The 10,537-nt window shown below is 45.2% G+C and overlaps 1 protein-coding gene across 9 annotated transcripts in view; it reads left to right on the top strand.

Annotated features, from left to right (window-relative positions):
* The first annotated feature begins 1,444 nt into the window (after window positions 1-1,444).
* Window positions 1,445-10,537, top strand: part of TSPAN9 (tetraspanin 9) — a 193,254-nt gene continuing 184,161 nt past the window's right edge. For 7 of the 9 annotated variants that reach the window (XM_062593378.1, XM_062593343.1, XM_062593300.1 and 4 more), the window contains exons 1-2: window positions 1,445-1,538; window positions 2,385-2,519. The gene's annotated coding sequence lies outside the window, so the exon portion shown is untranslated. The remainder of the gene's footprint in view (window positions 1,539-2,384; window positions 2,520-10,537) is intronic. The other 2 variants (XM_062593308.1, XM_062593362.1) reach the window with 1 other exon arrangement.

Here is a 10,537-nt window from a genome sequence, read left to right as displayed (position 1 = left end):
TCTCTCAGGGGAAGAGAGGTAAACATGTGGCAGGTGATAGCTGTGTTACTGGCAGTACTACTGTAAGGATGCTCAGATTCTGGTACACCAAGCAGGATTAAGAATCCATGTAAGACAGAATTGAAGGTGTGATGTGGCTCAGGATAAAGACGGCATATCTCCATTATTGATAATCCAGCAGAAGGCATGAGAGAACATATTTGATGTGAACATGACCTTGAAATGAGAAATATTATAATAGTGCCACTAAGGAAATGAGAAAACATGAGGACCAAGGAATGTGAAATAGCTTTCTTCTGCACAAGTGTCTACAGGAAGATCCTTGAGGTGCTCTTTATATATTGTAAAATATAGTTTGGCCCCCTCACAAGCCCGTGTTTATAGCTACGCTGGTCTATCTCCATTGCTGTCTCTGCCCCTCTTGTCACTTGCTCCTGACACACCACTTCCAATATTTACTCACACTGGAACCACCCCCAGCTGTGTTAGTGCTATAGAGACAGCTCTGCTGGAAACAGTGAAGTTGGCTCCATTAACTTCTTGTTGCGCTTCCACTGACACCAGGAGAAGGTAAGGGGAGGACTTTCTGTAGGATCTCCAGCATTACAGATTAACGTGCTGTGGAGAATGCAGACTCGTGCTACAGGGGCAGTGAGCTCAAACAAGTATCTTTACTCTCTGTCCTAGAAGCTGTAACAATGTATTGACAGCCATGGGCTTGGGAGTTTAGCTGCGATTTTGCTATTTGCATTAACAGCCTAGGTGCCAGTGGATTGTATTCAGCCTGGCCTGCTTGTTTACGCAGTTTAGGGTGGCTCCTCTCCGTGCCTGTTAAAGCAGGAGGCATTAAGCTGTTGGCCTCTCAGGAAAGGCAGCTGGGGGAGGCAGAGAGACAATACCTGACACGCCAGCCTCAGAGCAGACTCCAGCCCCTGGTGGATGCAGACACGGGCTGCGCATGGACTCCATCCAGGGGTGTCCCGGGGGGGGGGGGGGGGGGGGAGCGTGCATCCTGGGGTGCGTTGGCTGCACATAGAGCAGCAGGGCCCTTAGGATTGTCCCTGGGGATGCCGTGTGTCCTAGGGTGTGTGGGCTGCACATGGAGCAGTGGGGCCCTTGGGGGTGTCCTGGAGGGATCCCATGAGTCCTGGGGTGCCTCCGCTGCAGATGGGGCAGCAGGGTCCTTAGGGCCTGGGTAATGGGAAGCAGGGCCTAAGCAGCTGTCTTCGAAAGGGGATGTGTAGCATGACGCCCAGAGCCCCGTGCTCAGGCCTCAGCCAGCTACCGCCGACAGGGCGCTCCGCGGGCGGGAGTCCGCCCCGCTGCACAGAGCCCGGCCTGCGCTGGGGGACGGCAGCAGTGTGGCGTGCCCGCCCCCGCGGGGCTGCAGCGCCCCCAGCTCCTCCCGCTCGCTCCGAGCTCCTCCTCTCGTTTCCGCTGGCAGAAGCTGGAGCCGTGTCCTGCCGGGCGGCTGCAGCTCCCCCAGGACTCGGCCTCATCCGGCCCGGCCCGGCCCGGCCCGGCTCAGCGAGACTCGGGTGAGTGCGGGCGCTGCGGGGATGAGGAGAGCAGGCGGGATGGATGCACATACTTCCTGGCCTGGGGAACTGGAAGAAGCGGGATGATGAGAGGGGAAGCTGGTCTGAGGCCGAGGTGCTGTGGGACGCCGCGGCACGGGGCTGGGGGCCCGGCCTGGCAGGGGACGCACTGGGGAGCGGCGAGGTCCTGGCAGGCCGGACGAGGCTATGAGGGGATAAGGGTGACTCGTAGGGCTGAAGAGCTATATGGTGAAAACAGTGCCCTTTCCTCCCCCCTCCATCCTTCCCTTCACCCAGGGTCAGTGGCTCCGCAGCTTTTGCGGAAATGGGAAAGTTAGTTGAGAGGGACGAGCCTGTGTGCATAGTCCTGCCCTGAACTAGAGAACTCGCGTTGTCCATGTCTCGTGGGAACAGATGGCTTCATCCGGGGGTTTCTGTCTGCCACGGAGGCGGGGATGCACCTGAAACAGTACTGTGCTGCTTGTTTGCAGGAGGGGAGTCTTCTCTCCTCCCATGCTCACCATAGCCGCAGCACAGGGCACAGGTGGGGACCCGACCTGAGCCCTGGGCAGATGGGAGCGGGGAGAGGTCGCTGCGGAAGATGGGGCACGAGCGAGGCTGTAGCAACGAGGTCCGGGTGGCTGGAGGGAAGCTGCAGATCAGAGAAAATGATTGGGGGAAAAGCTCCGGGGCTGGCAGTGGGGCTGGCCCTCATAAGCTGCTCACAGAGGTGCGTTAGCAGGTCCTGGCTTTCCCCTAGATATGTAATACTTGACTCCAGCTCTTCTTTTTTTGTTCAAGCTTTTGGAAACTTTTGCTGAATCTTGGTACTTACCTGTCACTCAGGTTCTGATTGGAGGTGGGAGTTCCAATTTGAGCTCTGCCTTTCAAAAAGGCCTTCAGCTCAGGAAATGGCAGATGGGCAGAGAAGAGGATCTGTGGTATGAGGATGCTGTGTTGGGGAAGAGCTAGACTGCAAAGGTGAATAAAACTCCGTTTTCTGACTTGGCCTTTTTATCAATTCTTATGTTCTGTGCTTTTATTCTGTGTACTTTTGTGGTTTGAACCTCAGCACTAGGAATTGAAACATCTGATTTTCCTACCTGACTCTGCACTGGACTTATTTTAAGACTTTGGGTGAGTTACCTGAGACTTGAGTGGGAAAAAGTTGGGTATTCTCCAGAACAGCCATGGCAGTCAAATCTTGTAGCTTGTTCATGTTCTGTTATCCCTAGATGGGCCTAAACTTTACCTTCACCATGTGGATAGGAAGACTTACCATATTACTTTAGCAAAGCTCTTAGTTGCAGGTGCCACAGAGAGCTGAAGGTCTTTATAGCCAGTGAATATAATGGCACACATAATTACTGCTGAAGAAATAAATTCAGAAGAGTTGTATCAGCATCAAGAGGCCGAATTTAAGTAAAATGTTTACTTTTTTTTTTCCCAAAAGATAAACTCGTGAACATGATGTGTATAATTGATTTGTCCTTGGCATTATAAGAGTTAACCAAAAAGAAAAAGTTACTTGTCATAGCTCTATGCTCTTTGCTTCCATTTTGCATTTTTTTTTTTGAGATGTAGGAATGAAAATCGATGGAGCTAATGTAGCTTTTCGCTCCAGATCTTTCACTTTCCTATTTTTAGACCTGTGCTGTTCAAATTGCAATCCCTACAAACTCGGTCTTTTCTATTATAGGGAATTGGGGTTTATGGCAAATTTGGTTTTGGGCATCTGCACTTTCTTTAAATACTTCTTACTGGTAAAGCTGCATAAGACCTTGGAGTCAGAGTATAACTCATGAAACATCATTTGCATAATTCAAACAAAGCTCAGGAGTTAAAATGATCATGCTCATCTCTCTTGAGGAGGGTAGAGGGTTAACTTTGAAACCTAACAACCATCTTTGTGAATGTTGGTATTATCCTAGATATTGTGATTATTATAATAGAAAATATTTATTTATTAGAGATGCATATTCCACAGTCCTTGCTTTCCTTGCCATTTTTGAATTATTTTCCTCCAAAGGAGCCGTGTACAAACTTCAGCCTGTAGTTGAGGGTGTTTCCAGTACAATTACGTATTTTCAATGTGTTAACCCCTTCCCCTCCTAAAATACCAAAACCAAAATAAGGTACTAAAAGAAGAGAAGCATGGGAACAGCATAAAATAACAAATCAATGTTAAGATTGCAGCACTGATTAGAAGAGCTACTTTAACTTTTAAATGCATGTGAAATTGTAGTAAAGCTTCAGGCATTGTCTCACAGTGTTGCTCTGTGAGACATGCCATGGAGTTTGTTGGGCCTTGATCACAAGGGGCTGCTTGTTTTAGAAATGGTATACTAACACTTCTGTTGCTCTTGGATTTGACAAGTGAACCCCCTTTTCTACTGTACCTGCTGTACCCAAGTGAACTGAGTGGGACAGACTCAGGACAGCAGCCAGGGATAACTGAGAGTGCAGATCACCAGAAAAATTCATAGTGACAAGGCAGATCCAAGATCAACATAAGTCAGTCAGCAGGTTAGAGTCAGGTCCAGTGATGGTAATGAAGACCAGAAGCAGCTCAGAGCAGGTCCATAAAGATGAGGCAGGTCTGAGGTCAAGCTGAGAAGTCATTCTGCAGGTCAAGCAAGGTCTGGATCAACAGGGCCCATGGTCAGATACAGGCATGGCTGTGATAGTGCTGGCTACAACATAGCTCAAGCAAGGACTGAAGGCCGAAGCCTGAGCTTAAATGAAAACCCATGGGCAGAGGGCATGGGTAGAGGCCTCAAGTGAGGCTGGTCAGGGCTATTCAGGGTCTAAAGCCTTTTAGTGTACTCAGAGCCCTGACGTGCTCTGAGGTGAGGCTGAGGGAATGGGGCTTGTTCAGCCTGGAGAAGGGATGGTTTTGAGGGGAGCCTCAAATACCTGAGAGGAAGTTATCAAGGCAGAACCAGGCTCTATATGATGGTGCTTGGGGATAGGATGAGAGACAACAAATAAGTTGAAACAAGAGGTTCAACCTAGATATGAGTGTTGGAACAGGTTGTCCAGAGAGGTTGTGCAGTCTCTGTTCTCACAAGTTTTCAAGACCTGACTGGATAAAGCCCAGAGCCCTAGGCAACGCTCTGTTCTGACTTCACAGCTAACCCTGTGTTGAGCAGGAGCTGGACTAGATGACCTCTTGAAGCCTGCTCTAACTTAAATTCTCTGACAGTAAGAGCAAACAGAAGTTTAGGCTGAGAAGGGAAGAGCTGGTTACATGTGAACTAAGGCCGTAGTTGTAATTAGCACAGATGAGAAATGGAAATAGGTTTTAGGGTACTGATGTGTTGCTAAGAATTAAAGGAATTTTTAAAATTTAAATTAATTTTAAAATGCCCTTACTATGGTAAGAAAGGTGTGGGGTGATTGAAGAATCCTTATTTAAAAAAAAATTACTTTCTTTTTGGAATCTCCAGTGTACCAAGCAGTTTTTTAGGGTAGAGTCACTTAAACATGTTTTCTGGAAAAGGTCAAGCTCTAAGTTCATGTAGAGAGTGTTACGACAGTACAGCATGGTGTTGAACTCAGAAAAAGACAATATATGATCAGGAAAAAGTTCATAGTTGAGGGTTACCTTCTTTGCCTCTTTAGAAAATAGAATAAGTATGTTAGGGTCAGCATAGCATTTCTCCACTTGTGATATGATTGTTATGGGCCTGAGGGTCAAGTCAACCCTGCCCATGACCAGCTTAGTAATATCCAGAGAATATGAGTGGATCGGGAGTGAGTCATTGCCCTTTCCTCTCTGCATAACACTGCAATTGTGGTAAAGCAGGAATATGTTGAGGAACTGGAGAGAACAGGAGGCTTGCATGGATGAACAAAGGAGTTTCTGGCAAAACTCAAACATAAAAAAGAACTATATAGAAGGTAGAAGCAGGGACAAGTAACTTAGAAGGAATATAGGGATGTTGTCTGAGCATGCAGGGATGGGGCTAGGAAGACCAGGGCCCATCTGAAGTTTAATATGGTGAGGAATGTCAAGGACAGCAAGAATGGCTTCCGTAAGTACACTGATAACAAAAAAAAAGGCTAGGGGAAATGTGGGCCTGCGGCTGAATGGAGAAGGGCCGCTGGTGATAAAAATACAGAAAAAGCTGAGGTACTGAATGCCGTCTTTACTAGTAAGACTGGTTTCAGATAGTTCAGAACTCCCTGGCTGTTTAGACCAGGAAGAAATTTTGGAGAAAGGAAGACTTTGCCTTGGTGGAGGAAGATCGGGCTAGGGATCCCTTAAGCAAACTGGACATCCACAAGTCCACAGACCCTGATAGGATGTACCCACAAGTGTGGAGGGAGTTGGCTGATGTCATTGCAAGGCCGCTCTCAATCATCTTGGAAAGATCATGGCGATCAGGAGAGGTGCCTGAAAGAAAGCTAATGTTGCTCCAGTCTTCAAGAAGCCTGTTGGCCTCATCTTGATTCCTGGAAAGGTGATGGAGCAGCTAATCCTGTGTGTCCTTTCCAAGCATGTAAAGGGTAAGAAGGTGATCAGAAGTGGTCAGCATGTGGATTCACAGAGGGGAAATCAAGCTTTACCAATCTAATAGTCTTCTGTAATGGAATGACTGGCTGGGTTGATGAGAGGAGAGCAGTGGATGTTGTCTACCTTGACTTCAGCAAGGCTTTTTACGCTATCTCCCATATAACATCCTCATAGGTAAGCTCAGGAAGTGTGGGCTGGATGAGTAGACAGTGAGATGGGTTGAAAGCTGACTGAATGGCTGAGGTCAGAGGGTTGTCATCAGTGGAGCATCTAGTTGGTTGCTGGTCACTAGGCTTGTGTACCAGGGGTCAATACTGAGGCCAATACTGTTCAACCTTTCACTGGATGATAGGGCAAATCATATCCGCAGCAAGCTTGCTGGTGGTGCAAAACTGGGAACAGTGGTGGCTGATACTCCAGGGGGCTTTGCTGCCGTTCAGAGAAGTCATAACAGGCTTGAGAGATGGGAAGACAGGATCTTCATGAAGTTCAATAAAGGCAAGTGCAGGGTCCTGCATTTTGGGAGCAATAACCTCATGCACCAGTGCACCAGTGCAGGTTGGGGGCTGACCTGCTGGAAAGCCTCTCTGCAGAGAAGGAGCTGGGGTGCTGGTGGATAGCAAGTTGACCATGAGCCAGCAATGTGCCTTTGTGGCCAAGGAGGCAAATGGTATCTTGGGCTGCATTAGGAGAATGTTGCAGGTCGTGGGACTCCCCCCTCTACTCAGCCCTGGTGAGGCTGCATCTGGATTACTGTGTCCAGTTCTGGGCTCCCTGGTATAAGAGAGATATGGAGGTACTGGAGTGAGTCCAGCGAAGGGCCACTAAGATGACTGAGGAACTGGAGCATCTCTCATGAGAAAAGGCTGACAGACCTGGGACTGTTTAGCCTAGGTAAGTGAAAGCTCAAGGGGAATCTTACCAATAAGTTTAAATATCTGAAGGGAAGGTGTAAAGGGGACGGGACCAGATTTTTCTCAGTGGTGATGAGGCAAGAGGCAATGGGCACAAACTGCAACATAGAAAAGTCTGTTTGAATCTAAGAAAAAAAACTTCTTTACTGTGAGGGTGACAGAGCGCTGGATCAGGTTGCCCAGAGCAGTCGTGTAGTCTCTATCCTTGGAGATATTTAAAAGCTCTCTGGACAAAGTCCTGGCAAACTTGTTCTAGGTGACCCTGCTTGGACTAGATGATTCCAAGAGGTCCCTTCCAACCTCAAACATTCTGTGAACTGTGTTCTCCTCTTCACTAAGCACAATGCATGCTAGAATTTCATTTTTATTAGACATTCTCATTGGGAAGAAATAAACTTTTACATAGTTTTCTCATGTGTAACAAAAAGCTCTCTTAGGGACAGAAGAGTATACTCAGTCCTCTTTCTCCAGCTTTCCTGAAGCTGCGTTCCCACCACTTTCTGCTGCTCCTTGTGAAACTCAAATGGCTGGATGTCAGTGCTATGTTTCCTGGAAAAAAACCCAGTTATCTCAGGTTCATGGGTAACTTTCTCTGCTTTTATAATATGCTTTCTGTGCTATTTGTAATGAGATAGGGTGTTGGTCTCCACTGAAAGATGCTTTCTTTGTTGCACAGGTGTCTTTGGGAAAATCGTGAAGTGTCTCTGTGGGAAGTTGCCTAACCCTTTGGTTAGGGGCACCAGTTTTTCTTTCACCTCCTCCCTCACCTTTCCTTTTCAACTTCCTTTGGAAAACACTTCATATTCAGATATTAAACTATTTTTGCTGTTATTCACCACTTGCATTCCTTGCTGTCAAAAATAACAAAATAAACCTTGAGGACTGCAGTTTGTAGCTTAGGGCATGTCCTTGTGCAAAGTGTTGCTGCTTTTGCCCTGACTGCAAGCAAAGTAGAACAGAGTGTGTCTGAATTCCATACTTCACATAGGGAAAAAAGCACATATAGGAAATGCGGCATCCCCAGTGATGATAGTGGGATGTATTAGGCTGTCCAACCACTAGAGAAAGGGTGAAAAATCATGTTGTTGAACTTCTGAAACCAAACATTTAAAATAAGTAAACATATTCTGGGGAGTTCTTTACTAGCTTTATGGAAATAAAGCATACTAAATCGTAAGCATTGGTAGCTCCAGTAACTTTAAATTAAAAAGGGAATTAATTAAGCTCAGTATTTGTTTTCAGTGAAGTGAATATGATACATAGTGTACAAAATGTACAGTAGGAATATTTTTATTATTTATTTTAAGTTCTTCTGAAAACATATTTTCCGCTGGTTGTCATAGCCTTTTAAGTGCAAACTCTGTCATGCTGTTCTTAATGCCTGATATTTCTGAAGGTGGAAATGACTAATAGCTAGGGAGTTTATTTTCATGATCCCTGTTGTTACAAGTGCAGAAAAGGAAACAAACTACATCAACCAGTTAAAAGCTAATTATATTTCTAAGGTTGAGCCACTGTATGTCTCTATAACCAGCTTAATGGTGTGAACTGAGGTTGCATTTTTACACTGATATTGTTAAAGTAGAACTGTCTTTGCTGTGGTCAGTCTTCATTGATTTGTAATTGTTTGGACTTATCTTTATATTCTCATAATAAAGATATGATGGGATATATCAGCTTCATGCAGGCATAGGATCATAAGAGCTGTATTAACTTTATGGGGCATGCCCGGGAAGATGACAGGGCTAGATTGAAAAAGAAAGTCAAGAGGGAGTGAGTGAAATTGCAGGAGGTCTGTGAAGGCAGTAGGCTAAGGGAGAGGAAGTCTGCAGCCATCCCCTGGGAGGAAGGACTGAAAAGGAAGGATAAGGTGGCACAGTGAACAGAGGAAGAGAAGCTGAAATATGACACCTAATGGGTTTGAGGATCACAAGCTCAAAGCTTTTGACTCTGTGCTGCGGAAGTGGGATTAACTTAAATCCTGTGAGCACAGGGCTCCTTGAGTTTTCCTGTATATGATGTCCTTCAAGTTCCCTTCTAATTAAAGTCATTTGACCTGAAGAATTCAGGGAGGCAGGACTTGAAGTTGAAGGACTCTTGGGTATAGATGAGGAGGACTCTTTGGAAAGATAATGTTGTGACAAGGCTGGATGAGTATTTTCTGATTGATACAGTTTTATCTGTGTCAGAAGTCTGCACTGCTCTATAAAACCTTCAGTTAATCACTACTAATTTCCAAATGAATACGACTACAGAGGTGCAAAGTCTCCGAGACACACTTACATGTTCTACTGTTACTAACCTCAGCTCTTAATCTTTTGCAATTTAATAGTGAATGCTGTTTCCTGAAAGGGGGTATAGTGTTATGGTGATAAACACTCTGTGTATGGTGATATAACAGAACTCATATTGAGCACACACAAGAAAACTTTCTATTTGGGTTTTCTCATATGTTAAAATAATTCAAGAAATCTTTTGTAAGCAGTGTGTGTGTGACCATTTTTTACCCTAGCTTTTCATACATCAGTTCAGAGTAAGGTGGCTCTGCCTGGGATGTTCAGCTAGCTTTGTTTTGAAAGTTCTGTGATTTATCAAATATCTAATTATCTCAATCAGCTTTGCTTTGCATTTAATGTTGATAATGTAATCTTAGGTGAATGAAGGATGCTACTTCACCTTGCTTGAAGAAAGCACAGCTGAAGTTATAGAGGATTGAATTCAACACGCTAAGAATGTCTAGCATGTTATTTCCTCATTAACTTGAGAACAGTACTGTTTATATGCATTTGTCTACATGTGGGGAAAATAACATCAGAGAAATGGGATAATGACCCCAGCAAGTAAAAAGTCCTTTACTAACAAGCTGCCCAGAGTACATCTCCTTGTGAAATAAAACTGAACGGTTGTAAGGGAAACTTTCTAAATATAAATAGTTTAAAGTGATGCTGTTTCTTATGGTAAAATATTCAGATGTATCTCTTCAGTGCTGCTTTGCTGTCTGAGTTTTGTCAAGTTAACGGTGGCTCTGAGTGTTAAGAAGGTTCTGGTGATCTGTTTGACAGGAACAGGGGAAGTGACAGAACAAGCAAGAATCTTGCGTTTTGTAGCACCTGGGATGCTTTTGATAGCAACATAGGAGCAGCTAGAGGGAGTATATAAATCTTGTAGATACCTATTGCTTAGCTATTTGGTGACCTAGAAGAGGAAGGGTAAAGTGAAGAACTGCAACTCTGGAAAAAAAAATCAGCTTATTCTCTTCAGAGATATTTGAGATGGAGGAGGGGCTTGACATTACACTGTGAAGCTGTTCCTGTTTTATGTTGGTAATGGGGAAGACCTGGGATAGTATTTCAAGTGAATACAGTTATAGATTAGGTAATTCCTGGTAAGAATAATTGCTGGAACCACTAGCCATAAAGAAGGAAGAGACTTTGCTGTGAACAGTTGTTGTTTGGGAGTGTTGTCTATTCCAAATATAGAAGGCACAGTGAAAAGGACTTGAAACAGAAGGGATCTTCTGTGGAGAACCAAGAGGAGGAAATGAGAACAGATACAGATTCTTAAGT

This window comes from Rhea pennata, chromosome 1 (genome assembly GCF_028389875.1).
Source record: "Rhea pennata isolate bPtePen1 chromosome 1, bPtePen1.pri, whole genome shotgun sequence".
In the NCBI taxonomy this organism is placed as follows: Eukaryota; Metazoa; Chordata; class Aves; order Rheiformes; family Rheidae; genus Rhea; species Rhea pennata.
This window is presented reverse-complemented; position numbering and strand designations above follow the sequence as displayed.